General features: G+C 33.6%; 1 protein-coding gene across 3 annotated transcripts in view; it reads left to right on the forward strand.

The window, feature by feature from the left end:
- The window catches only part of LOC148945983 (uncharacterized), a 79,322-nt gene extending 56,322 nt beyond the window's left edge, over positions 1-23,000 (forward strand). For all 3 annotated transcript variants that reach the window (XM_089097887.1, XM_089097889.1, XM_089097888.1), the window contains exons 4-5: positions 18,083-18,182; positions 22,963-23,000. The gene's annotated coding sequence lies outside the window, so the exon portion shown is untranslated. The remainder of the gene's footprint in view (positions 1-18,082; positions 18,183-22,962) is intronic.
- Positions 23,001-24,411: the final 1,411 nt, after the last annotated feature.

Genomic DNA, 24,411 nt, shown 5'->3' on the forward strand with positions numbered 1-24,411 from the left:
CCCTAATGATTTTAATAATAATTCTTTTGGGATTTCCTTGAAAAATATCATTTTTTTTTTCAGTGAAAAAATAGTACCTTCATGATTCTGAGTAACTCATTCCACCCCCTATTTTTTGAGGGGTGGTAACGCACGGATGACATTGTGACACTTTGGTGGTGGTTAATCGAAGCTCTCGTTGACGGTGTTCGCTTGATGTGCCCTCATTTTCGTTAATGTCACTTATTTACTAAGGAAATTAAATCTTGTACAGGCTTTTACTGAGGACATTAAATCTCGTATATGCGTTTACTAAGGACAAATTTTTTTTTATCAATATTAAGGTTCTCTTTAGCCCTGTTTAAAGTTTTATGTTGTTTTTAAAGGGAATTTCCCCTGTTTTAATCATATTTGCATATTTTTGTTGGGGAAACACACTGAAAAGCCATATTAAGAGATATTTTTGTGAGGTTTTCACTGACAATTCCATTTTTTAGCCAAGCCTTGACCTTCCGAAGTGTATTTATACTGCGAAATGTCCCTAAGCTAACACAATAAATGATAGAACCCCTACTATATTTGTGTTCCGATTTCGGGGCTATACTTACAAGCAGTTTCTCAACATTTATGATGACAATCCACGTCTGAACGACTTTCTAGTGCTAAATGATGAATGAGGCGCTGATTCCCCTATCCCTCCCCCTAATGATTTTAACAATAATCCTTTTGGGATTTCCTTGAAAAATATCAATTTTTTTTTATTCTCAGTGAAAAAATAGTGCCTTCATGATTCTGAGTAACTCATTCCACCCCCCTATTTTTGAGGGGGTGTAACGCACGGATGACATTGTGACACTTTGGTGGTGGTTAATCGAAGCTCTCGTTGACGGTGTTCGGTTGATGTGCCCTCATTTTCGTTAATGTCACTTATTTACTAAGGAAATTGAATCTCGTACAGGCTTTTACTGAGGACATTAAATCTCGTATATGCGTTTACTAAGGACAAATTTTTTTTATCAATATTAAGGTTCTCTTTAGCCCTGTTTAAAGTTTTATGTTGTTTTAAAAAAGGGAATTTCGCCTGTTTTTATCATATTTGCATATTTTTGTTGGGAAACACACTGAAAAGCCATATTAAGAGATATTTTTGTGAGGTTTTCACTGACAATTCCATTTTTTAGCCAAGCCCTGACCTTCCTAAGTGCATTTATACTGCGAAATGTCCCTAAGCTAACACAGCAAATGATAGAACCCCTACTATATTTGTGTTCCGATGTCGCGGCTATACTTACAAGCAATTTCTCAACACTTATGGTAACAATCCACGTCTGAACGACTTTCTAGTGCTAAATGATGAATGAGGCGTTGATTTCCCTATCCCTCCCCTTAATCACATTAATAATAATTCTTTTGGGATTTCCTTGAAAAATATCAATTTTTTTTTTATTTTCAGTGAAAAAATAGTGCCTTCATGATTCTGAGTAACTCATTCCATCCCCCTATTTTTCGAGGGGGTGGTAACGCACGGATGACATTATGACACTGTGGTGGTAGTTAATCGAAGCTCTCGTTGACGGTGTTTGGTTGATGTGCCCTCATTTTCATTAATGTCAATTATTTACTAAGGAAATTAAATCTCGTACAGGCTTTTACTGAGGACATTAAATCTCGTATATGCGTTTACTAAGGACAAAAATGTTTTATCAATATTAAGGTTCTCTTTAGCCCTGTTTAAAGTTTTATGTTGTTTTTAAAGGGAATTTCGCCTGTTTTTATCATATTTCCATATTTTTGTTGGGAAACACACTGAAAAGCCATATTAAGAGCTATATTTGTGAGTTTTTCACTGACAATTCCATTTTTTAGCCAAGCCTTGACCTTCCTAACTGCATTTATACTGCGAAATGTCCCTAAGCTAACACGGCAAATGATAGAACCCCTATTATATTTGTGTTCCGATGTCGCGGCTTTACTTACAAGCAGTTTCTCAAAAACATTTGAATTGAAATGCTTCAGGAGAAATAGACTATTGCTTTTTTCTGAACTGTCTGGGGGGGTGGGTGGGGGCAAGTATTTAGTGAAAATAATGCTAAAACAGGGGAAAAATAGAAGCTGTTTCCAAAAGATTTAGGATTCATTAACATTTTTCAACTTTATTTATTTTTTTCTTTTTGTACATATCTTAAAATGTCAAAATATGCTTATGGTTCTAACAATTGTGCACTATGATTGGTCAGAAACACGATGTGGCTTTCCCACTGGAGGTTTTATGACTCCTCCCCACAATGAATTCAGATGGTTTTAGGACTCATCTCACTACCCATAACTCCATTCAACCTTGGCCGAAGGTATAAAAGTTTGATGAAGTATTTCTCTACTTAAGAACTAAATTAATAGCCTCCAAGATGATTGGACTGTATGACACAGAATTTATCGGATTAAAAAAATCATCTTGTGGTGTTATATTTGAATGTGCTTTTTTATTATTGTTTATGGATCTCGAAAAAATTGACTGTTATCATTGGATAGTGAACTATAATCTGTTTGAGTATGATAAAAGCTTGTGGAGTACTACATTACGTTATATAAACAGACTGGGATTCTAGGATAGAGTGAATACACTACTTGATAATACTTGTCAGGAACTGAGAAATGTTCAGGAGGAAGTCAGTGAAATTTGCAGCTTTTTTGGGTTTGAAGCACTCTACGTAAAGGGTAATGTACCTACAGATAAAGTTTTAATTTAAAAGTGTGACCCTAGGATTCCACTTTTCAATCTAGAAGAATTTAAGTGTCCTAAATTTGAAGGGGCTTATCACCGTCCTGAAGACGAGGTTAGGTTCTTCGCGCAGTGGATACCTAAGGACATACTTGATCGGGATAAATCCATAAGACATGGTAAAAAAAAACTATTCTATATCACTAGATCATCGTTTCTGGATGTTTAAGTGTTAGCTATAAGTACTATTTTTATGTAAATATGTGGTGTTGTTATTGTTGTTTTTTTTTCTCAAAAAAAAAAATATGTTAATACGTTTAAGCAATAAATATTTTTAAGCTTAACCTGTCTTTATTCTTTAGAATAGTTTTATTCATTTCATTAAATTATGAAGAAATTGTAAGTAAGTAACAATAGCTTTCTTGAATCCACTTTCTGGACACAATACAGATATTTCATTCAAGAGATCATAATAAAATCGCAAGTAAGTAATAAACTCTTTATTGTTTTCACCTATTGGATACACAATACTGAAATTTCATTCAAGAAATTATGAAGGAATTGTAAATAGGTAACACACTCATTCTTGAAGTCACCTCTTGTATACGCAATGCAGAAATTTCATTAAAGAAATTATCAAAAATTGTAAGTAAGTAGCAAATTCTTTCTTGAATTCGCCTCCTGGATAAATAAAAAAAGACATTTCATTCAAGAAATTATGACAAAATTCTAAGTAAGCAACAAAATCTTTCTTGAAGTTACATCTTGGATACACAATGAAGAAATTTCATTTAAGAAATTATCAAAAATTGTAAGTAAGTAGCAAATTCTTTCAAAAATATGTTAATACGTTTAAGCAATAAATATCTTTAAGCTTAACCTGTCTTTATTCTTTAGAATAGTTTTATTCATTTCTTTAAATTATGAAGAAATTGTAAGTAAGTAACAATAGCTTTCTTGAATTCGCTTCCTGGACACAATACAGATATTTAATTCAAAGAATCATAATAAAATCGCAAGTAAGTAATAAAGTCTTTATTGTTTTCACCTATTGGACACACAGTACTGAAATTTCATTCAAAAAATTATGAAGGAATTGTAAATAGGTAATACACTCATTCTTGAGGTCACCTCTTGTATACACAATGCAGAAATTTCATTTAAGAAATTATCAAAAATTGTAAGAAAGTAGCAAATTCTTTCTTGAATTCGCCTCCTGGATAAATAAAAAAGACATTTCATTCAAGAAATTATGACAAAATTCTAAGTAAGCAACAAACTCTTTCTCGAAGTTACCTCATGGATACACAATGCAGAAATTTCATTTAAGAAATTATCAAAAATTGTAAGTAAGTAGCAAATTCTTTCTTGAATTTGCCACCTGGCTAAATAAAAAAGACATTTCATTCAAGAAATTATGACAAAATTCTAAGTAAGTAACAAGCTCTTTCTTGAAGTTACCTCATGGATACATAATACAGAAATTTTATTTAAGAAATTATGAAAAAATTTTAAGCAAGTAACAAACTCTTTCATGAAGTCACCTCGTGGATATACAATGCAGAAATTTCATTTAAGAAATTATGAAGAAAGCGTAAGTAAGTAGCAAATTCTTTCTTGAATTCACCTGCTGGATAAACAAAAAGACATTTCTTTCAAGAAATTATGACAAAATTCCAATTAAGTAACAAACTCATTATTGTTTTCACGACTTAGATACACTATGTAGAAATTTAATTCAAGAAATTATGAAAAAATTCTCAGTAAGTAACAATTTCTTTCTTGAAGTCAACTCTTGGATACACAATACGGAAATTTCATTCAATAAATTATGAAAAAATTGTAAGCAAGTAACAAACTCTTTCCTGAAGTCACCTCTTGGATACACAATGCATAAACTTCATTTAAGAAATTATCAAAAATTTTAAGTAAGTAGCAAATTCATTCTTGAATTTGCCTCATGGATAAACAAAAAAAAAGTCAGTTCGTTCAAGAAATTATGACAAAATTCCAAGTAAGTAACAAACTTATTATGGTTTTCACGACTTAGATACACGATGTAGAAATTTAATTCAAGAAATTATGAAAAAATTCTCAGTAAGTAACATTTTCGTTCTTGAAGTCAACTCTTGGATACACAATACGGAAATTTCATTCAATAAATTATGAAAAAACTGTAAGCAAGTAACAAACTCTTTCCTGAAGTCACCTCTTGGATACACAATGCAGAAACTTCATTTAAGAAATTATCAAAAGTTGTGAGTAAGTAGCAAATTCTTTCTTGAATTCGCCTCTTGGATAAACAAAAAAATTCATTTCATTGAAGAAATTATGACAAAATTCTAAATAAGTAACAAATCCTTTCTTGAAGTTACCTCATGGATACACAACGCAGAAATTTCATTTACGAAATTATCAAAAATTGTAAGTAAGTAGCAAATTCTTTCTTGAATTCGCCTCCTGGATAAATAAAAAAGACATTTCATTCAAGAAATTATGACAAAATTCTAAGTAAGTAACAAACTGTTTCTTGAATCCTCCTCCTGAATGCACGATACAGATATTTCATTTAAGAAATTACGAAAAAATTGTAAGCAAGTAACAAACTCTTTCTTGAATACAGCTCGTGAATACACAATGCATAAATTTCATTAAAGAAATTATGAGAAAATTGTAAGTAAGTAGCAAATTCTTTCTTGAATTGACCTGCTAAATAAACAAAATGACATTTCATTCAAGAAATTATGACAAAACTCCAAGTAAATAACAAACTCTTTATTGTTTTAACGACTTAAATACATGATGTAGAAATTTAATTCAAGAAATTATAAAAAAAGTAAAGTAAGTAACAAACTTTTTATTTATTTCACCTCTTGGATACAAAAAAAAAAGAATTTCATTAAAGAAATTATGAAAAAATTCTAAGTAAAAAACTCATTATTTAATTCGCCGTTTACATGCATAAAACAGAAATTTAATTCTATGGGACCTCTACACGTGATTAAACACGTTTTGAAACTACATGCTATTTGCTTGCCTTGCCTTGGCACCTTTCCAAACGAGCGGGGATTCCCCACTGGTTCCTACACATTGCAAAAAAGTGACCAGTACGAAAACTCCACGTTTTCAACCCGACTGATATATATATATATATATATATATATATATATATATATATATATATATATATATATATATATATATATATATATATATATATATATATATATATATATATATATATATATATATATATATATATATATATATATATATATATATATATATATATATATATATATATATAGGAACTTGCTCTGAAATGTCTTTTGAAAAGTATTTCATCCAAAAGTTGGGTTGATCTAGGTTCACTTAGAGTGGCGCGCCACTCTAAGTGAACCTAGATCAACCCAACTTTTTGGATGAAATACTTTTCAAAAGACATTTCAGAGCAAGTTCCTTATATATATATATATATATATATATATATATATATATATATATCAGTCGGGTTGAAAACGTGGAGTTTTCGTACTGGTCACTTTTTTGCAATGTGTAGGAACCAGTGGGGAATCCCCGCTCGTTTGGAAAGGTGCCAAGGAAAGGCAAGCAAATAGCATGTAGTTTCAAAACGTGTTTAATCACGTGTAGAGGTCCCATAGAATGAAATTTCTGTTTTGTATATGTAAACGGCGAATTCAAGAATGAGTTTTTTACTTACTTAGAATTTTGTCATAATTTCTTGAATGAAATGTTTTCTTATTTTTTGTATTCAAGAGGTGAAATAGATAAAGAGTTTGTTACTTACTTTCCTTTTTTTTAATTTCTTGAATTAAATTTCTACAACTTGTATCTAAGTCGTGAAAACAATAAAGAGTTTGTTACTTACTTGGAATTTTCTCATTATTTTTTTGAACGAAATGTCTTTTTGTTTATCCAGCAGGTGAATTCAAGAAAGAATTTGCTACTTACTTACAATTTTCTCATAATTTCTTTAATGAAATTTCTGCATTGTGTATTCACGAGGTGTATTCAAGAAAGAGTTTGTTACTTGCTTACAATTTTTTCGTAATTTCTTAAATGAAATTTCTGTATTGTGCATTCAGGAGGAGGATTCAAGAAACAGTTTGTTACTTACTTAGAATTTTGTCATAATTTCTTGAATGAAATGTCTTTTTTATTTATCCAGGAGGTGAATTCAAGAAAGAATTTGCTACTTACTTACAATTTTTGATAATTTCTTAAATGAAATTTCTGCGTTGTGTATCCATAAAGTAACTTCAAGAAAGGATTCATTACTTATTTAGAATTTTGTCATAATTCCTTGAATGAAATGACTTTTTTTTTTGTTTATCCAAGAGGCGAATTCAAGAAAGAATTTGCTACTTACTTACAATTTTTGATAATTTCTTAAATGAAGTTTCTGCATTGTGTATCCAAGAGGTGACTTCAGGAAAGAGTTTGTTACTTGCTTACAGTTTTTTCATAATTTACTGAATGAAATTTCCGTATTGTGTATCCAAGAGTTGACTTCAAGAAAGAAATTGTTACTTACTGAGAATTTTTTCATAATTTCTTGAATGAAATTTCTACATCGTGTATCTAAGTCGTGAAAACAATAAAGAGTTTGTTACTTATTTGGAATTTTGTCATAATTTCTTGAACAAAATGTCTTTTTTTTTGTTTATCCAAGAGGCAAATACAAGAAAGAATTTGCTACTTACTTACAATTTTTGATAATTTCTTAAATGAAGTTTCTGCATCGTGTATCCAAGAGTTGACTTCAGGAAAGAGTTTGTTACTTGCTTACAAATTTTCATAATTTATTAACCAAAATTTCCGTATTGTGCATCCAAGAGTTGACTTTAAGAAAGAAATTGTTACTTAATGAGAATTTTTTCATAATTTCTTGAATTAAATTTCTACATCGTGTATCTAAGTCGTGAATATCAATAATGAGTTTGTTACTTACTTGGAATTTTGTCATAATTTCTTAAACGAAATGTCTTTTTGTTTATCCAGCAGGTGAATTCAAGAAAGAATATACTACTTACTTACAATTTTTTCATAATTTCTTTAATGAAATTTCTGCATTGTGTATCCACGAGGTGACTTCATGAAAGAGTTTGTTACTTGCTTAAAATTTTTTCATAATTTCTTAAATTAAATTTCTGCATTGTGTATCCATGAGGTAACTTCAAGAAAGAGTTTGTTACTTACTTAGAATTTTGTCGTAATTTCTTGAATGAAATGTCTTTTTTATTTACCCAGGAGGCGAATTCAAGAGAGAATTTGCTACTTAGTTACAATTTTTGATAATTTCTTAAATGAAATTTCTGCATTGTGTATCCATGAGGTGACTTCAAGAAAGAGTTTGTTGCTTACTTAGAATTTTGTCATAATTTCTTGAATGAAATGTCTTTTTTATTTACCCAGGAGGCGAATTCAAGAAAGAATTTGCTACTTACTTACAATTTTTGATAATTTCTTAAATGAAATTTCTGCATTGTGTATACAAGAGGTGACCTCAAGAATGAGTGTGTTACCTATTTACAATTCCTTCATAATTTCTTGAGTGAAATTTTAGTATTGTGTATCCAATAGGTGAAAACAATAAAGACTTTATTACTTACTTGCGATTTTATTATGATGTCTTGAATTAAATATCTGTATTGTGTCCAGGAAGCGAATTCAAGAAAGCTATTGTTACTTACTTACAATTTCTTCATAATTTAATTAAATGAATAAAACTATTCTAAAGAAAAAAGACGGGTTAAGCTTAAAGATATTTATTGATTAAACGTATTAAAATAAATTTTTTTTATAAAAAAAAAAACAACACCACATATTTACATAAAAATAGTACTTAGAGTTCACACTTAAACATCCAGAAACGATGATCCCATGATATAGAATAGTTTTTTTTTCACCATGTCTTATGGATTTATCACGATCAGGTATGTCCTTAGGTATCCAATGCGCGAAGAACCTAACCTCGTCTTCAGGACGGTGATAAGCCCCTTCAAATTTAGGACATTTAAACTCTTCTAGATTGAAAATTGGAATCCTAGGGTCACAATTTTGAATTAAAACTTTATATGTAGGTACATTATTTACGTAGAGTGCTTCAACCCCGAAAAAGCTGCAAATTTCATTGACTTCCTCCTGAACATTTCTCAGTTCCTGACCAGTATTTTTAAGTGGTATAATCATTCTATCGTAGACTTCCAGTCTGTTTAAATAACGTAATGTAGTACTCCACAAGCTTTTATCATACTCAAACAGATTATAGTTCACTATCCAATGATAACAGTCAATTTCTTCGAGATTCATAGACAATAATAAAAAAGCACATTCAAATATAACACCACAAGATGATTTTTTTAATCCGATAAATTATGTGTCATACAGTCCTATCATCTTGGAGGCTATTAATGTAGTTGTTCAGTAGAGAAATTCTTCATCAAAATTTTATACCTTCGCTCAAGGTTGAATGGAGTTATGGGTAGTGAGATGAGTTCTAAAACCATCTGAATTCATTGTGGGGAGGAGTCATAAAACCTCCAGTGGGAAAGCCACATCGTGTCTCTGACCAATCATAGTGCACAATTGTTAGAACCATAAGCATATTTTGACATTTTAAGATATGTACAAAAAGAAAAAAATAAATAAAGTTGAAAAATGTTAATGAATCCTAAATCTTTTGGAAACAGCTTCTGTTTTTCCCCCTTTTTAGCATTATTTTTACTAAATACTTGCCCCCACCCACCCCCCCAGACAGTTCAGAAAGAAGCAATAGTCTATTTCTCCTTAAGCATTTCAATTCAAATGTTTTTGAGAAACTGCTTGCAAGTAAAGCCGCGACATCGGAACACAAATATAATAGGGGTTCTATCATTTGCTGTGTTAGATTAGGGACATTTCGCAGTATAAATGCAGTTAGGAAGGTCAAGGCTTGGCTAAAAAATGGAATTGTCAGTGAAAAACTCACAAATATAGCTCTTAATATGGCTTTTCAGTGTGTTTCCCAACAAAAATATGCAAATATGATAAAAATAGGCGAAATTCCCTTTAAAAACAACATAAAACTTTAAACAGGGCTAAAGAGAACCTTAATATTGATAAAAAAAAAAAATTTGTCCTTAGTAAACGCATATACGAGATTTAATGTCCTTAGTAAAAGCCTGTACGAGATTTAATTTCCTTAGTAAATAATTGACATTAACGAAAATGAGGGCACATCAACCAAACACCGTCAACGAGAGCTTCGATTAACCACCACCAAAGTGTCACAATGTCGTCCGTGCGCTACCACCCCCTCAAAAAATAGGGGGGTGGAATGAGTTACTCAGAATCATGAAGGCACTATTTTTTCACTGAAAATAAAAAAAAAATGATATTTTTCAAGGAAATCCCAAAAGAATTATTATTAATATCATTAGGGGGAGGGATAGGGAAATCAGCGCCTCATTCATCATTTAGGACTAGAAAGTCGTTCAGACGTGGATTGTCACCATAAATGTTGAGAAACTGCTTGTAAGTATAGCCGCGACATCGGAACACAAATATAGTAGGGGTTCTTTCATTTGCTGTGTTAGCTTAGGGACATTTCGCAGTATAAATGCACTTAGGAAGGTCAGGGCTTGGCTAAAAAATTGAATTGTCAGTGAAAACTCACAAACATAGCTCTTAATATGGCTTTTCAGTGTGTTTCCCAACAAAAATATACAAATATGATAAAAACAGGCGAAATTCCCTTTAAAAACAACATAAAACTTTAAACAGGGCTAAAGAGAACCTTAATATTGATAAAAAAAATTTGTCCTTAGTAAACGCATATACGAGATTTAATGTCCTCAGTAAAAGCCTGTACGAGATTTAATTTCCTTAGTAAATAAGTGACATTAACGAAAATGAGGGCACATCAAGCGAACACCGTCAACCAGAGCTTCGATTAACCACCACCAAAGTGTCACAATGTCATCCGTGCGTTACCATCCCCTCAAAAAATAGGGGGGTGGAATGAGTTACTCAGAATCATGAAGGCACTATTTTTTCACTGAAAAAAAAAATTGATATTTTTCAAGGAAATCACAAAAGAATTATTATTAAAATCATTAGGGGGAGGGATAGGGGAACCAGCGCCTCATTCATCATTTAGCACTAGAAAGTCGTTCAGTCGTGGATTGTCACCATAAATGTTGAGAAACTGCTTGTAAGTATAGCCGTGACATCGGAACACAAATATAGTAGGGGTTCTATCATTTGCTGTGTTAGTTTAGGGACATTTCGCAGTATAAATGCACTTAGGAAGGTCAAGGCTTGGCTAAAAAATGGAATTGTGAGTGAAAAACTCACAAATATAGCTCTTAATATGGCTTTTCAGTGTGTTTCCCCAACAAAAATATGCAAATATGATAAAAACAGGCGAAATTCCCTTTAAAAACAACATAAAACTTTAAACAGGGCTAAAGAGAACCTTAATATTGATAAAAAAAAAAAATTTGTCCTTAGTAAACGCATATACGAGATTTAATGTCCTCAGTAAAAGCCTGTCCGAGATTTGATTTCCTTAGTAAATAAGTGACATTAAAAAAAATGAGGGAACATCAACCGAACACCGTCAACGAGAGCTTCGAATAACCACCATCGAAGTGTCAAAGTGTCATTCGTGCATTACCACCCCCTCAAAAAATAGGGGGGTTGAATGAGTTACTCAGAATCATGAAGGCACTATTTTTTCACTGAAAATAAAAAAAAAAATGATATTTTTCAAGGAAATCCTAAAAGAATTATTATTAATATCATTAGGGGGAGGGATAGGGGAATCAGCGCCTCATTCATCATTTAGGACTAGAAAGTCGTTCCGACGTGGATTGTCACCATAAATGAAATTCCTTAATGAAGAAATAGTTTGTTTTTTCAACTTACAATGAACGTGCAAATACGTCTCGTTTAATTTGGTCATAAAAGGAAACTCTTGAAACGCGCATACAAGAATAATTTATATAACTCTGAAAGTTCTAACTTAATACACAAATTCCTTAATGAAGAAATACTTTGTTTTTTCACCTTACAATGAACATGCTAGAATTGATACATTGACCCCTTCCCTGTCTTAAATTTTTATAAAAGCCACTTAATCATCTGTTAAACCCTTTTTACTTTCATCAAATACGTCTCGTTTAATTTGGCCATAAAAGGAAACTCTTGAATCGCGCATACAAAAATCATTTATTTAACAGAAATCCACGCTTTTGAATACCCGCCAAATAAAGATAACCGTTTCTATCGAATATACTCATTATATTCTTAAGATTTTGTTTTTGCTTGAGCACATTATACCTTGCCAAGTTTTTATAAAAACCAACTAATCAAGTTACCATATGGACTAACCGCCGCTCTCTCTAGCTGACTGACCCCAAAAAAATGAGTGTCACATTAGAAAACCCGTCTGGTAAGGCAAGTACCGTTCGTAGTAATAGGTGACTGACCCGTGGTAAGGCATATTACGCAATCACTGGCTGGAACAGCATATAGGATACTACTTAGGTCCTAAACGCGAAATTTAATTTGTATTTCCATACAAAAAAATTCAATTTTTTTTTATTTTAGTTTTCAGTTCAGTATATATATGAGAATTGAAGTTGTATTGTGTTAAGATTTCCATTAAAATCAAACAGTTCGTGGTAACGAACTGTATAGGAAAAGCGATTCGTCTCAATAGTAACTGAAACTCTAAAGAATGGAATTTTGATACCAATAGATACATCAAAAGAATTGGATTTTTATGCTGATTTGAAATTTATAAGTTTTGTCAAGTTTAGTCTTACCCTTCAAAAGTTACAAGCCTGAGAAAATTGACCTTATTTTTGAAAAAAAAGGGGGAGACATCTCCTAGAAGTCATAGAATCTTAATGAATATTGCATCAGCAGATTCAGCGTATCAGAGGACCTTACTGTAGAGGTTTCAAGCTCCTATCGGCAAAAATGTGGAATTTGTTATTTTTTACCAGAAGAAAGATCACGGATGCGTTTTTTTTTTTTAATCAGGGGTGATCGTATCGACCCAGTGGTCCTAGAATGTCGCGAGGGGGCTCATTCGAACGGATATTAGAAGATCTAGTGTCTGTTTAATCAAAAACAAAAAAATTAAATAGATAACACTAAAAAGTAATCGGAATGCAACTAGCCCCTCCCACGCCCTCTTTCCCCCAAAAGTATCCAATTTAAATTTTGAGATAACTATTTTGTTCAAAATTGTCCAAAGATTATATAACAATGCCTCCAGAATTAACAAAACCCTCCTGGGTCTTGGGGCAAGGGTTGTAAGCTATGCCCCCAGGTTATATAAGATTTTTACGGAAGTGGTGGTCGTATAAACTTTGGAAGAGGCTCATTTGATACGAAACAGAAAGTTCTAGTTCCTTTTTAAGAATTAAAAATGATCGCAGTGCAACTAGCCCCTAACTTTCGATCTGATCAGGAAAATAGGTTTCGGTGCTTTTTTGGATTATTAAGAAACGAACTTTAACCCATAGTATTATAATAAAGAACAAACTCTAGCTAATACTGACTGGATTACGCAATCGGGGTTGCAGCTGTAGCTAGAAACCTAGTAAGAGACGATCACGTCCAATATTAAGAAACACAATAGCCTGTAACTCCTAAAAATGGTGTCAGATCAAAACAAGAAGTACACTCTTAAAACCGCCTTGTCCGAAAAACCTACTAAAGAAACTTACCGTCCCTTTGCTTGAACAACGAGAAATTAGGAAGAAAAAACTCTAGCCCATAGTAACTGAAGTATTAAAATGAAATGCAATTTTTGACAGCGACTAAATCATAATATGTATGACGATGCAACATTTTTATCTTTTGACAAGGTAATATGGATCTTTTGGCAAGATAATATTGCACAATTGTCATTTTAAAAGTTGCTTTTCTGGGGTATGTGGCCTTTATAGTGAACGATGAATGCTAGCCCATGGTAACTGAATGGCTTTTGTAACACACTGAAGGGTAGACGCAAGGATCTTAGTGTTAAAGAAGTGTAGTTAATCCGATAAAATGCAATGGTAGCTGAAATGCTAAAATAAATCATGATAATGTATGATGATACACCTTTCTTTTGAAAAAAAAATATCTTGACAAACATCCTCATAATATCTTGTATAAATCCTCAATTATCAATCTAAGAATGAAAATTTGATCATTTTACCTCTCTTCTACACACAAACATGCTTCCCTTTCCTTAAGACTTTATCTACAACATGTTGTAGTTCAATACATTTTAGCATGTGCTGTCTGGCAGTATCTTCCGGATCATGGTCAGTTTCTTTAATAGCCTTAGTTTCACACCTTCCTAATTCATGCTTTAATGCCTTCTTAATCTCCCTTACTGTCTTCTAATCTTTGTAAAATTCCACTTAAGTATTTCAGCATTATTTCGTTGATTATTCTCCTATCTTTTAATTTTGCAACTTCCATATAATTCAACGAAAAATTGATTACCTTGGCTCCTGTGCCAGAATATCTTGGAAGAAATCCAATATAAGGTACTAAATTCCAAGAAAGAGTTAGAGCAATGTTCTGGCGCCCACTCAAGCCATTTTCTTCATCCCCAAACCACAACGTCAAACCCTTTAAGTCAAGTTTAGTTTTGTCACCATTTTTTATTATTTTATCGCATAAAATTACCTGGTTTAATCCATTGTGTTTTGTATAGTACTCGGCAGTTAGATAGACATATAGCTGTTTTACATTCCAGTTAAAAAGATGTTTCAGATCTGTTCTCAAATCAAGCTTAAGAATTCCCAAATCTAGTTCAGAATCTGCAATCTGCATGTTTGTGACAACAGCTCCAACACGATTAATATGAACATTCACAGCATTTGGCTTGGCAAGTGTTTGAAGAAAACATAGTGCTATCAATACTAATGCAACTTTGACATACGGTTCATTATTGTTAAAAAGGTCAATATTTTGTTTTCACTAAAGAAAATTATTTCCTATACTCCTACTCCTAAGAAATGACAGACGTAACTTTCCTTTTGCGGTATAAAATTTGGATGCTGTCAACAAAGGCTAAGAGAAGTAAAGGATAATCGACGAATGTTGCAAATTTTTTTCTATTTTTCCTATTTTTTGTCTCTTTTTTCCTTTAGTTCTTAAATGTGTTCTTAAACAAGTTCTTAAATGTGTTTGGTGTTTTACAAATGATGGTGAGCTACGTCATAAAACCAAGCTGGTTCAGAAGCCTATAGCATTCTGGACACAAACAAGAATGTGTGCATGTGTGTTGGCTAAAGAGTTTGTGTTCAACTTTTAACTTTAACAAACTTAAACACGGTTGCAGCGGTAGCAGCAACCTAATTAGAGACGATCACGTTCAATATTAAGAAATCAAACAGCCCAAAACTTCTGAAAATAGTGTCAGATCTAACTACAAAGTACACCATTAGAACCGCCTTGTTTGAAATCCCTATAAAAGAAATTTACAACCCCTTGGCTTGAACAACAAGGAAAATCCATTGACTTTAGACACAAGAAAATTGTTCATTATCATAATATTTTGCATCAACATCCGGTTTGCAGTGGTAGCTATAGCTGTCTTGTAATAAACAATCACGTCCAATACTAAGAAATGTAATAGCCAAAACTCCTAAAACAGTGTCAGATCAAAACAAGAAGTACACTATTTGGACCGCCTTGTCCGAAACCCCTATATGTGAAAGCTTACCGTCCCTTGGCTTGAATAACGAGGAATATCTATTGGCTTAAAAAACAAGATAAGTCGCTTAAACTACCATATTCTGCATCGACGGCATCTTTTTTTTTTTCTTGTTTTCCCAAGATAGCTTAGCACTGGAACATCATAAGAGAGCTGTTTAATGGCTCATTTGAAAGGGAATTCGCCACCTCTAGTGCCTTTTTAAATATAAATATATTTAAAATAAAATATTTAAAAAAAAAACCTGTATTTTCATGTACAAGGCTTATGAATGACGGCTTAATCATAGGTTGTAACCGTATAGGACGTGATAAGTGAATGCAACTTTTATACACGCTTATCTTTCAAATTCTAAATCCACGCCCACCATGTCCCCAAATACATCCAATCAAAATTTTGAGATAGCCATTTTGTTCAGCGTAGTTGATTTCCAGATAGAAATTATATTTTTGAGGAGGACACTTCCCTACAGCCCTCAGGGCAAGGGTTGTAATTTATGCCCTGGCGGCATAAAGGTTTTTATAGAAAGTGTTGTCGTAGAAACTTCAAAAAGGTTCATTCGATTAGAAATTCAAAGGGCTAGTGCCCTTTTTAATAGTCGAAAGTGATTGGAGGGCAACTAACCCCCCCCCCCCCTCACGCACACCTTCTCCCCAAACACATACAATCAAAATTTTGAGAGAGCCATTTTGTTAAACGTAGTGGATAGTTTTGGAAATTCGGTCTTTGAGGATGACAACCCCCCCCCCCCCCACAGCCCTTAGGGCAAGGGTTGTAAGTTATGGTCTGAGGGCGTATAAGGTTTTTATAGAAAGTGTTGTAGAGACTTCAAAAAGAGCTCATTTGATTGGAAATTGAAATGGCTTGTGCTCTTTCAAATAGTCTAAAGTTATTGGAAGGCAACTAACACCCCTTCCACGCCCACCATTTATCCAAACACATCCAATCAAAATTTTTAGATAGCCATTAGTTCAAAGTAGTTGAAAGCTCCTTAATTATATCTTTTAGAATGACAAGCCCCCCTCCCCACAGCCGTCAGGTCAAGGGTTGTAAGTTATTCCCTGGGGGCGTATAAGGTTTTTATAGAAAGCGTTGTCGTAGAGACTTCAAAAAGGGCTCATTTGATTGGAAGTTCATATGGCTAGTGCCATTTTTATAGTCGAAAGTGATTGGAAGGCAACTAACACCCCTTCCACGCCCACCCTTTATCCAAACACATCCAATGAAAATTTTGAGGTAGCTATTTTGGTCAAAGTAGTTGAAAGGTCCGGAAATTTTGTCTTTGAGGATGACAATCCCACCACAGCCCTCAGGGCATATAAGGTTTTTATAGAAAGCATTGTCGTAGAAACTTGAAAAAGGGCTCATTCGATTGGAAATTGAAAGGGCTTGTGCCGTTTCTAATAGTCGAACGGGATTTGAGGGCAACTAACCCCACTCTCACGCCCACCTTTTCCCCAAACACATCCAATATAAATTTTTAGATTGCCATTTTGTTCAACGTAGTTTAAAGTTTTAGAAATTAGGTCTTTGAGGGTGATAGCCCCTCAGAGCCCTCGGGTCAAGGGTTGTAAGTTATGCCCGGGGGGCATATAAGTTTTAGTGTTGTCGTAGAGACTTCAGTGAGCACTCTTGTAACTGGTAGCTAGAAGTACTTGTTCCCATCTTTATATAAAAAAATGATTGGAGGGTACCTTGCACTCTTCTTGAGACCACCATTTCCCCAAACACAACAAATGAAAATTTCGGGTCGGCTATTTTTTTCCACGTAGTTAAAAAGTCCATGAATTATGTTTTTGAGGATAACACTCCCCCCGCAGCCCTCAGGGCGAGGGTTGTAAGTTATGCCCTCGGGGCATATAAGTTTTTTTTTATAGAAAGCGTTGTCGTAGAAAATTCAAAAAGGAATAATTCGATTGAAAGGGCCAAATTAGTCTGAATATGGCCAGATTCAGAGGAGCCAAATTCACAGAAATTAAGGGAGGGAATGTATTTTTCAAAATACAAGGGGTCAAATTCTGTTTTTTTGTTGTTTTTTTTTTTTTAATGAAAGTATATGTAAAAAAAAACATTTTTCAATGTTTATACCGAAAAATGTATATCTTCAGAATATGGGGGGGGGGGCAATGCCTCACTTGAATTAATGCCACTTGTCAGACTAAGAAAAAATTACAAAAAAAGACAGAGATGTATTAAAAATGAATCTTTATATATTAGTTCCTCCATGTCCTCCATGAAATTATGGCTTTGCCCAAGTATATAGTTTTTGAATAACATGTGCGTTAAATAACCTGTGTTTGAACTTCGATGGAAAGTACAGATTTTTTGCTCATCACATTCCTGATTGATTTGCAGTAACCGGTTTTCTTTTTTAATATAAGCTAATTTTCAGGGGCTTTTGCTTCCTGGCTTCCGCTTACAGATCGTAAGATATGATGTCAAGGCAAGCCCGCTTTTTGATTGGCTGAAATGAAGGCGCGGTTTTCATTATTGGAAAATCTAAATTGGTTCCTAAAAAATCGAATTAGTTCGCTCAAAGAAACCATTGAGTTAAGACAAAATGTTGAGTAATGCTTTAGTATGCTCCTTAAGCTTTATCTTACTGTTTCTCCAGGGAGTTTTTGCAGCAAATAAAGAATCTGGGTTTTTAGTTACAGATTATTTGAAGGATGGCGAACTTGAAAGAAGGGTTAAATTACGGAAGTGGAAGGCAAAAGAGACGTCGTCTGTTCAATTGGAAAATGGCGAAAGGTAAGAGCATACAGCTAATGAATTTATAAAGGTGGGTCTGTTGCTTTCCGTGTCGACATAAGAATTGCAGGGCCTAAGTACCTTTCAACTAGCTGGTAACCACGCGATATATTGTATAGGGAAGATGCTAAAGGAAAGTAGTCAAACGGGTATCTGTCAATAGAGAATTGGATCGCAAACCGTGGTTTGTCATTGTGTTTACAACACGTGGTTTGTCATTGTGTGTACAATATTTAAACTATTGTTTTTTGGGGGGAAATGGTACGGTACTGGTGCATTATATGGCCTATCTAAAAAGTCAAGTTTTGTTAATGCTAATGAAATAAAATAGCATGAATATATAATAGTTTATAAACAAATTTGGGCTATATATTTGCACATTAGGGGTGGGGGGGGGGGTAAAGCATAGCATAGGCCCTATATTAAATATGTAACCTAACCTTGGTACCCCCCTCCCCTAAACCCCAAAAAACAACAGTTTAGATATCGTAAACGCAATGAAAACCACGCTTTGCATTGCATTGCATCTATTGTATTAACCCGTATGGCAGGTTTTTCGTGACTGGTTTCCTTGGAAAGGCCCATATAAGACGCCAGTACCAATGGTACTTAGGTTAGGTTGGGTTATGTTTGGTTACGTATGGTTACGTATTAAATATATGCTATGCTTTCCCCTCCCCTCCCCCCCCTAATGTGCAAATATATAGCCCAAGTTTGTTTCTAAACTATTAAATTTTCATCATATTTTTTTTTATTTCATTAGCATTAATCAAACTTGACGTCTCGCGTGGGTATCAACTAATTGAAAAGTACCGAATTGCAGATTCAAGCGGACCAATTTTAAATCCAGCCGTATGTGAATGAATGTCTTTTTTTAAGTAATAAAATCGAAAAAGTCCAGACGAGATCACTAAAAATGACGGAGGATCGCCGTTGCCTTACTCTTTTCGGTACTTGTGTATTATACGCAACCCACTCAAGTGCTTCATTTAATTAGAACTTGTTTCTTTGACGCTCAATCGTAATGAAATATCACAAAATATGATGAAAATGTAATACTTTTAAAAAATTTGGGCAATATATTTGCAAATTAGGGGGATGTGGGGTTAAAGTATAGCGGGTCTGCATGCAAAATGTGTTAGGTATAATTATTCTGCATGTTATGAAGCAAGAATTGTGTTCTAACTTCACACTGTCTAAATACTTTACCCTCACCCCCTCTAATGTGGCAATATATAGCCCAAATTATATGTTTTCAATTTATTATGGCTATTCTCTTTGTCTTGTCTCACGCTAAGCTGAAAGAAACTAACGAAGAAACCGGTTTGTTCTCGAGTTTTACACAGCGTAAACCTGAGTGAGTGGCGTACAATACACAAATACCCTCGGTACTTATGGGTTATATAACACACACTCGAGAAGTGAAGTTTGGTGAATGAAAATGAAATAAAACAAAATATGATGAAAATACAATACTTTAGTAACAAAATTATGAAAACTACAACCAAGAACTATGGAAGAGGGGTCTCCCAGAGCGCATTATATTAAACACGCAACCTAAACTAACCTAACCAAAATACCAACTAAATATTTAATTAAAATATAGCTATAATGTAGTTTCCCACCGAGCCGAAGCTAATTGTCTGGAATAAACACCGTGGAAACCGGGTATTGTCTCATGTTCGCGATACAAGTTCTCGAGTGTGTATTATATAATACATAAGTACCGTACCCTCTTTTCATCTAAAAGCATTTGAACTCAATTACCTCCCCCCCCCGTATGTCCATCGCGAGTAACTGTGCCTGAAAATTTGGCTGAAACCTCCTCTTTCATCCCTTCTGGAAGATTTTCTTCCCGCATCCCTCTATGTCTCTTAGATCCTGATTCTCCAAAGAAGCGGCTGTGAAAGTTCCAAAACCGACACTGGTTTACTCCAGGTCACAGCGTTACAAATTTGCTCGTTGACAAATTTTTCTTGTGGTGACCGTGTTTTAATTATTAGCATATAATAGTTTTTATTTTATAATTGATTGATTGACTGAAAGAAATCATGTTTGGAAATGCCTATGAGAGTGTATACTGTTTACGATATTTGATTTGAATGTGTTTTTATTTTATTTATAATTCTCCTGAATTTCGGCCGGGGACTCGGCCCGCGTTTGAGACTTCGACCCGGGCCATTCAATCTGCATTTAACTAAGTTATAGTACGAAAGCATACTCGTATATGTTGTTTTTGTTTATTTAGCTTAATTACGACCAAGGTGGCAGATTTCCAGATAAGCTCGTGAGAAGTGGTTTTTGATCGTTTCCAGAACTATTAAAGCTAATTAGTATGCTTTAAGTCGACGATAGTCCCTTGAAAATCATTCATTAGTTTCCTGACGTAAAGAAAATTTAACTAGAACAGACTTAACGTAATTGCTCAGTTTATAATCAATACTAACAGTTATGGAATTCGATACTTGTTAAGTATCCCGACCACACTCAAGAAGTGAATTTAGGTTAAACATAATAAAATATACTAAAATATGATGAAAATATAATACTTTAGTGGCAAAATTATGGAAACTACAACAGAGAATTATGGAAAGAAGGCCGCCTAGAACCCATTATATTAAATATATAACCTAACCAAAATACTAACTCTATATATTAAATATTTAGTTTATATCTGCATTGTAGTTTATTTCTGGCTAAGCTGATTAGCTCCGAGTGCATACTGCGATACAGAGAAAAACCGGTTTTATTACGAGAGAAAACAAAGTATGGTCGGGATATTTACCAAATACCAATACCCTCTTTTTCTCCTTTTTATTTTTCTGGACATAATGGTATATGTACGATTAGCTCGCCGAAACGTTGCTTGCATTAATAGTCTTCCGCAGTAAAATCTTTGGCATGAAGATCGATCAGAAAGCTTCATCTGGTGATCAGTTACCCTGTGGGACGAGCTCCCAGCAGTAATTACAAGAAAGACAACTCCACAACTCCTTTAAGAGGGGTTTTTGGTCTGTCCAAATGGTATGTTGAACTAAAGATAATCAAACAGTTCGTGGTAACGAACTGTAAGTAAGGAGCGAACCGGCTCAATGGTAGTTACGCGCCTGAGAAAATTTGGATGATTTTCGAAAAAAAGGGGGAAAGACCCCCTAAAAGCTATAGAACCTTAATGAAAATGACACCATCATATTCAGCGTATCAGAGAACCCTACTGTAGAGGTTCCAAACTTCTATCTACAAAAATGTGGAATTCCTCATTTTTTGCCAGAAGAAAGATCACGGATGCGTGTTTTTTTTTTGTTTTTTTTTTTACCCAGGGGTGATCGTATCGAACCAGTGGTCCTAGAATATCGTGGGAGGGCTCATTGGAATGGAAATTAAAAGTTCTAGTGCTATTTTTAAGTGACCAAAAAAAGGAGGGCAACTAGGCCCCCTCCTACGCTCATTTTTTCCCAAAGTCACCCGATCAAAATTTTGAGATAGCCATTTTGTTCAGCATGTTCGAAAATATTATAAATAGGTCTTGTAGGATGACTTTATCCCCCAAAGGCCCCGGAGGGAGGGCTGAAATTTATTAACTTTACTAAATGCTAACACATAGTATTCTTTTATGGGAAGTATACAGACGTTTTCAGGGGGGATTTTTTCTGGCAGTGGGGGGGGGGGGTTGGGGGTTATGTGGAAGGGTCTTTCCATGAAGGAAGTTTTCCTGAGGGAAGGGACATTGCTATGAAGGGGACGCCGGATTTCCCAGCATTATTTAAAAAAAGATCAGAAATTAAATATAAAAAAACAAGTTTTTCAACTGAAAGTAAGCAGCAACATCAAAACTTAAAACGAAAGGAAAATATTACGTATACGTTTGGGTTCACCCCCTAGTCAATACCTCGCTCTTTCAGCCAAAGATTTTTTAGTACTTTCATAAGAGCTATTTATTCTAATTAACGGTCTTTGTGATTAAGCGGTCTTTTTTAATGAATTGGAACAAAATTCGAACTTTAGCTTAAAGAGCAAGGTATTGACTAGGGGGCGAACCCCCTAATATACGTATTTAAAATATATGAATATAGAAGTTCGTTACGTAAGTTAGCTCGTAAGTGACGTATATTTATTACTAATAAAAACGTTCGTAAATAAAATTAAACAAGTTTCGAGAAAGTCATTTAACCAAATAAAAGTAGAATTAATATGCAAATTTGTTTTAATTATTCATGTACGGTGAGCCAAAATCAAAAACTGCATTAATTCAAAAACGTTCAAAAATTAAATTAAAAAAAACAAGTTTTTTAACTGAAAGTAAGGAACGACGTTAAAACTTATTACAAAAAGAAACAAACTAGTTCAACAATCTCTTGTTGAAGAGAAAAAAAAAACGATTACAAACCTTTTCATTCTTTTTTAACTTTCGATGGAGACTTGCCTGGCGCGTACGCGTTATTCTATTGGGGATGGGGGAGAAGGCAACTTAAAAACAAAACAATAGGCAATTTATGCGACAATTTTAATTGAATGGCAAAATGGGTGATTTTATAATTTAGAAAACTCTTGAAAATCCGTAGAAACTTTCAAATATTGGCGGGGGGGGCATAATCGTGAAGCTCACCCTCCCTACCTTTAAGTTCCCTTCTAAGACGAGCCTTGACTTTAGCCAAACTATTTGAAGGGGGTTAAAGTCTCCTTTCTTTGTTTTTTATGGCATTTCAGAATTTGAAGACTTAGTAAATTATGCACCTTTCCTGTTTTCATATATTATTAATTGCTTATTATAATCATTCAGGGTTGGTGCGGTTCTTTGGCAAGTAACGGATGGTGAGAAATTTATTCAACTTATTTACAACGGAGACAGATTGCTACAAGATTGCGAATACTTGAAGGACCGCCAAACCGTATCTCGGTTCAGCAAAGATTTCGAGGTGAGATTGTCATTATCTATATAAATATATATATATATATATATATATATATATATATATATATATATATATATATATATATATATATATATATATATATATATATATATATATGGTTGTTTTAATCCTAATAAAATATACCTAAGTATAATAAAAACATAATTTTCTAGAAACAAATTTGAGCTATATATTTGCACATTACGGGGTGGGGGTAAAGTACAGCGGGTCTACATGCAGAATGTGTTAGCTACAATTATTCTGCATATTATTAAGTAAGAATCGTTTTCTAACTTCACACTGTCCAAGTACTTTATCCCCCCTCCCCCTAATTTGCAAATATATAGCCCAAATTATATATTTCCCATCTGTTCTGTCACTTCTCTTTGTCTATTCTCTTTGTCTATTTGTATATATATATATATATATATATATATATATATATATATATATATATATATATATATATATATATATATATATATATATATATACCAAAGTATAAACACATACTGACCAAGTACTGACAAAAATCTCCAAAAGTGACCCCGCGTACCTCAGCGCCTCTAGAGGGTAAATGTTGTACTACTTAATCGCTCCGAGCCAATAAAATAAATTTAATACAGCTTTTATGGAACAAGTATAATCACCTACGGAACTTGTGATTTACTCGCCAGGTTCGCATAGGTACGGAATCGTCTCCGGAGACGCGGACAAAGGGTCACTTTTTTTTGTGTGGAGAGGATAGGTTTTGTCAGTACTTGTTGGATGTGTTTATACTTTGTATACTATACTTCTGCAGTTTTACATTCTCTTGCGCTAGGTATTGATAAAAGGCGGTAATTTTTGGCATGCGACTTCTCAGTAGAAAGGCCTTATTGACTCCCACCCCTCACCCCTGCTGCCACCTACAACTTTTTTACATAATTTATTCAAGGATTATCGATCGAGTCTAATGGGGGTCAAGGTCAATCGATCTGTTGTTGTTTGGCCACGTGTAATGACATGAGGGTGATTTACATAATCGGCGGGGGAATTATTGATTCACGAAAGGGTAATTAAGAAACATTATGGTTTCTTTGATCTTTAGACGAACCTAACCTGATAAATTGATTTACATAATCTGCGGTGAAATTACTGATTCACGAAGGGGAATTAGGAAAAAAACATTATGGCTTCTTTAATCTTAGGTCTGAGGGATAAACGTTCTTTAGGTCAGAGAAAGAAATTAATATTCTATTTTTAAATAAGGTTTCATTTATCTTTAGTGTCAGAACTTAGAAATGACATCACTTGTTATCTTGGAATTATGCGGG

Source organism: Artemia sp. Qi Xiang Cuo, chromosome 12 (assembly GCF_049724085.1).
Source record: "Artemia sp. Qi Xiang Cuo chromosome 12, ASM4972408v1, whole genome shotgun sequence".
In the NCBI taxonomy this organism is placed as follows: domain Eukaryota; kingdom Metazoa; phylum Arthropoda; class Branchiopoda; order Anostraca; family Artemiidae; genus Artemia; species Artemia sp. Qi Xiang Cuo.